This window comes from Lactuca serriola, chromosome 8, assembly GCF_051521515.1.
Source record: "Lactuca serriola cultivar US96UC23 chromosome 8, Lser_US96UC23_V15, whole genome shotgun sequence".
In the NCBI taxonomy this organism is placed as follows: domain Eukaryota; kingdom Viridiplantae; phylum Streptophyta; class Magnoliopsida; order Asterales; family Asteraceae; genus Lactuca; species Lactuca serriola.
The window spans coordinates 20,071,400-20,077,944 of record NC_136415.1 but is presented as its reverse complement, the minus strand read 5'-3'; positions in this window follow the sequence as shown (position 1 = coordinate 20,077,944).

Genomic DNA, 6,545 nt, shown 5'->3' with positions numbered 1-6,545 from the left:
GCCACCCACCTGGTGGCTCCCGACGGTGGCAATAGCGAATCTGAGATGGCAGCCACCACCGTGAGGTGGTGGTAGCGGCGGATCTGTTGGTTCCTAGACAAGCAGCAACAAAGGAGGCGGTCGACGGCGGCTATAGCTTGGGAACGAATCACAGGTGAAGGAACGTGATGGGTTGAGGAACCGTGAGCGACATGAGCGGCAACTTCATCCTCTCATCGGGATTGACCACAACGGCAGCAACGATTTCGTCTTCACGATGTGACACATCAGCAGAAGATGAAAAGGAGGTGTGGTGGTCGCGAATGACAGCAGCATCGACAACGGGATGGACTCCCGCTGGTGGTCTTCATCACCCCCACGATGGAATTGTGACAATATATATATATATATATATATATATATATATATATATATATATACACACACACACACACTAGGTTAAAACTCGTGGAAACAACGGATAAAAAAGAAAAACACTATTGATAATAAAAAATAAAAAAATTATTAAATTACAAAGCTGGAAGTTTTGTCTATAAATTTATAATGGTTAGTTAAAACTTAAAATTAATATATACCTTGTTATAAGCTTATGGTGCTTGTTATGTAGATTTTGGTTTTTTGCACTATTTAGTTTTTAAAAATAACACCAAACAAAAATCAATTGTTGATTTTATTACTAAACATAAATATGATAGGTAAAACTTATTTAGTCAAATATGTGTTTTCACTTGTATATATCATCATGTGATTACCTTTGGTTAGTACGTATATTTACCAATATAAACATGTTCTATTGCTAATTAATTTTGTCTATTTATGAATATGCATATGTATCCATCAAATTTTCTTCATCAAGTAGATTAAAATAGATTTGTTGCTAATAAAATAATTTTCTATCCCAAATTCACTATAATATTGTATTCAAGATGTCTTTAGTTATCAAAAAATAAGTAAGAACAAAATTTATGTAATTAATATGGGTAAGAAATTGCAAATACATTTCCAACATGTGTAAAGTAATAAAAACATGTTGCTATTATAAGTAAAGTGATATAAGTACATTGCCTTTATATGTAGAAAATAAAGTATATTGCCTATGTTGGTTGAAGGGGTAAAGTATGCTGCAATTTTTTGCTATCATTCATATCCACACACCCAAAAAAGAAAGAAAATAAAAGAAAATTACATGGCTAACTCCTTTCATTTTCATTAAAGTGAGGTTATAGAAAATAAAGCTTCATATATAACATGTACTTACAATGATATGCATGTGCTTTTTACTTATGTCAAACTAAAATATTTATTGAACACTTTATGTGTAAGGCCTAAAAGTTTAACATAATACTCTTGAAATAAATTGAGCATAATTAAACTGCTAGTGCAATTCCCCCCACCTAAATATAGCAATTATAGTTCTAGCTTCCACATTTGCTTCTTTCCATGCTGCAACCACCCTTAAAAGACATAATGTAAATTTGGAATGGATTATGTTACCCATTTATTATCAACTTAGTAAAAATACCATAAAAATATAACATAAAAAAGAATGCAGTTTATAAATCGATATTGGAAATTCATATGTCATTTTGAAGAAACAAATTATATTAAATTTTGTAGTGTTATATAGTTTCAGTTACAGTTGTGAAACCATGTCCTTGACATCATAAAAATGTCATAATATGGATAAAACTTTGGAAATGCATCCATTTAAAGGCCTAAACACAAGCTTATAACCCTTGGGGATCATCTATGTGACACCACTTAATATCTTTCAAATATATGAGTTTTTTCACCTCTTTGAAATACGATGTAAAAAATAAGTTGTAAAATTAAACACTGCTTTTTCTTACAATAAATGTAACAAAATGCACCTAATTAACAAAATTAGTACATCCTTAACCATTATTTCATTGTTTTTCATTGCATTTGACCATAATTTTGGCACACACTTTTCTTCATAAAAAATTTGGTTTTGTTTGCCATTTAAGTTGCTCTTTCTGACTTAAAGAAGTAATTAATAAAGAAAATCATGGAAAACCTAAGTCCCAAACTTTTACAGATGTGTGGTCATTTACTTTTTCCTTTCATTTCTAAAAGTATATTTACATTGTTTATCAAGAAAACATGGAAAAATACTGCTTTTTAGTTGACATAAGCAAAAAAATGTACCCTTTTTAGCTCTATCATCTACCGTATACATTGTAGCTTCATCACTCCCTCCATCAACTTTAACAACACTATTTTTTTATTACAGCAAATTCCTTCCACTAAAAAGGATGATATCAACTTACCATAAACAAATTAATGAAAGGATCATTCTATTTCAAGATTTTTCAAAATACCATGCTAATTAGGAAGGAATTAAAGTGAGACGGTATAAATAAAACATATAAATAGAAGTATATTGTTATTTCTTGCATTTAGCACAAAGAATAACAACGCATTTCCATATAAGTGTTAAAGTTGCAGATTAATAAAAGATCCAAATTAAAAATTCAAAACATTTTTCTATTTGTTGAATGCCTACGGTCAAGAAAATCAATTAAATCTAGAGAGTAGACCTTATATAAATTTACAACAATAAAAACCGAACAAATATCTTAGTGAGACAATACATCAAACACCTTATGTGCAAGAAACCAAACAAACTAAATAGATTTAACTTTATATGTTTATAACTGATACCAATTAAGGAACAATTTCATATAGAAAATATCATATTTACACAAACAAAAGCATTTAATTCAAAAGAAAAATTCATGAACCCAACAACAATATATCCATCTGATCCCATGTCTTTTAGAATCATCATACACGGTCCAGGGCTTTTAAAAAATTACAAAACAAGCTTTTACAAACACTCTGCTCTGTTAGCGACTTAGCGGGGGTGTGGGTCCTAATTGATGGAGATTGTTATATAGATTGAAACATAAAGTAGTAAATAAGGTTTATATTTTATTACCAACGATGATAAGATGGCATTGAAAGACCGGTAAAAAGATGATGGGACGATGATCAACAAAGTGAAATGAATTACCTTTTCTTACCTAATATAGAAATGTTTGACCTAAAAAATCACCATGGAAAAAACCCTTCCACTACAATGGAGGACGAAATTGGCTTTTCGATTTTAAGCAGGTTGAAGAAAGTGAAAGGACGGTGGGGGTTTTGCTTTGATTAGTTCAAAGTAGCTAGACAAAAGTAAGAGAGTTTCAGAACTTCACTTTGGGAAATTAGGCGGGAAAAACAGCTGAAGGGGACGGATGACATGTCATGTCGCAACTCCAAAACCAATTACATAAAAGAAATTACACCAAATCGATTGTAGCTTATTTCAAATCCGAAATCAAAGGCTAATTACCTGGATGTAGAGTTTCGAAGTCGTTTCTTGCAACGAACCATTGATGGAGAGGGAAGGGCATTAGGGTTTAAGAGAGAATCTACCTCCAAGAATCGGTGATTAAGTTTGGATATGACTGATTTCTTGCTATGGAATTCCAGATTTCTTGCTATCAAATTGGAACGTCGATAATTTGCTATATCAATCCAAACTTCAAACGTAAATGCATAACTATTAAAGTTGAAGGAGAAGGGTATTGGGGGGGGGGGGTGGAGAATTCACTTTGGTATTTTGTGCAGGATAAATTGATTCGGATAGGCTAATTGAAAGCCACGTGGCAAAATTACTCTTATTTATTATATTAGGGGATATATATATATATATATATATATATATATATATATATATATATATATATATATATAAGCCTAGATTATTTTATTCAAAGTAATTATTGTGTTATTGTATGCATAATTGTGGGCCAATCAATTTTACTTATTTTAAAAAAGTGATTAATATATATTATTGAATTAAATGTAATTGAAAAATATCATCTAATTTAATTACTAGGGTATTTTAGTCAATTAATATAGATTTAATATAGGAAAATTGCATATTTTAAGGGATCATAGATTCTATTAATTTTAAAAATCTGATTTTACGAATTATAACTATTTTAATTCGGACATTCTGACAGAATATGTTGATTTATTTAATTATTTACTAAAAAATAAAAATATTCTCGAACAATAAATAATAAAAATATTCTGGAACATATTTTTTATCATGACTTGAAGAACTTCTTGTAGAATAACAAATTCTTGAACACTCAATTGAAGAATAAAAATAAAAAATACATTATTTCTTATAAAATACAGGTAACAATTGTTAAGAATTACATTTATTGTTAAAGAATAAAACTAAAAAAACTTTCAAAACGGGAAAGAAAACATCAAAATCTATCAACGACTAATACATTCTAAAAGAATAATGTGGTCCGTTTCAATTTTGTGGTCCGTTCTTCAAGCATCAACTTATGTGATTCCAACAGAATTGGAATATGTGATTCTATTCCAATAGAATTGGAATCTCACCAATATCATCCATTGAATCATCTACATAAACATACTTGATACATTTTCAGAATTCAACATTGTCAAGAATTTGTATTGTCCACATAAATGAAGTGTTAAATCATGAAAAGAAACATAAATTGAAATATGAATCAGACCATTTGAATCAGTCCCTTTGCTGCATCAATCAGACCATTTGAAAGAAACACAGATAAAGATCTCAATTCCAACTGAATTGATGAAGACTTATGAAAATTGTTTAAAAATCGCAAAAAAAAAAAAAAGACAAAAAAACCAAATCCACGCTTAGATAAGGATATGTCTTGTTCCGGTCAACACTTTGTTTTCTCAACAACATGAACATCATCGAGTAATTCAAGATTCTTCCATCGTTCCATGGGATTGTCAAAAAAGGACCTTCAGAAAATACTGCTAACAATGGATTATGAATTCCTAATTGGTACAGGATTAATAGGAATAGGGGACAATATTAGCCTTATGAGTTAAGATCAATCAAGTCCTCAAGAGCAACTGTCATCAACAGATGTTAAATTAAGGGAAATTTTATGAGAGAAAGTTATTGATTTACTTTAAAAAATGTACAACTTTATTACCCCAGAGTTAAAGAAATACCAGTTGTGGGCAAAAAATCTTGACATCACCACTCATGAACTCTTCTCCATAAAACTCTTGATGGACAATCCAGTTATCAATTCTCATATTGTTGAGATTCACACAGGAAATACACAGATTACTAAGTGTGTTTATCACACAGACTATCAAACTCAAATCATAACCTAGCATAGCTAAAACTGTTAAATTTTCATAAAAAAGTTAAAAACTTCACCTAGACATTATATCAAACAGTTGGAGTGCCGAAACTGAAAGTACAAAAATTCAAAACCACTATAAAATAGAAACTATCATTTGCATATTTAAAAAGCACTCAAGATGAAGAACCAAAATCAGGTCAATAATCAGAAGATTATAAACACAATAAGTTAAAATTGAAACTCCATAGTGAAAGGGATACTAATATTTCGAGGTATAAACGAACCTTGGTGAATTTCCCTGAAGCCGATACCACCAAAATGTAGGAGGAAAAGGGATCATCAATTGTGAGTAATAGCAAAACCCATGAACCGTATTCATATAACCAACAACAGAAATCGCTTATCGCAGAACGAAAGGCGTTGCTTGAAGTCCAAGCACGAGCACGAGTTGGCAAGTAGCTTTGGGGGAAACGTCGACGCCCTTGAGGAAAACCCACGGTGAAGTCTCCTGCCTCAGCGTGAGGCGGAGATATATCGTAGGGTTTTAAACTAAATTCCTAATTAAAGGGATATTAAATGTTTTCAATATTTACTAAAAATAAAATGGTTCAAGTTTACTATTATACCCCTTAAACAATTTATTAATTATTTAATATTTCTTAAAAATTGATTGACCCACATTTATGTATACAATAACACAATAAATACATTAAACACCTGAACCCCTCTCTCTCTCTCTCTCTTTCTTTCTCTCTCTCTCTCTCTCTCTCTATATATATATATATATATATATATATATATATATATATATATATATATATATATATAAGACAAAATTGCAAAAATGGTCCCCATGATATGTATTTTTTGGGGTTTTAGTCCAAATATTGACTTTTTTGAATTGGTGGTCCTTTTGAGCTAGTTTACATGCATTTTTTGGTCCCTGTCTAAACTAAAAAGACTATTATACCCTTAATGAAATTAATTTTCATTTTTCTTTCACTTTTTAAAATTATTATTATTATTAAATATAAATCTGGGCCCAAATATCCACCAAACCCCTCTCTCTCTTTCTCTCTCTCTCCAAACCTAACTACTTACCGCTCCCTCATCTTCGTCCCCCTGGTGCCATTTCCCTTTACCGATAACAGAGAAAAACTCTTCAGGATGAGGATGACTCTGGATGAGGATGACTCTGATTTACAAGATGAATCGATCGATGAATGAGGTAGGCCGAAGCAATTACTAAATTCAAGAATCGATTACCTTACTCAGAAAACACTCGATGAGGCCCAAATACAATATCGTTTCCATAATCCTCAGAGTCACCGGAATTGTCGGCAACAGCCTCGCCAAAAT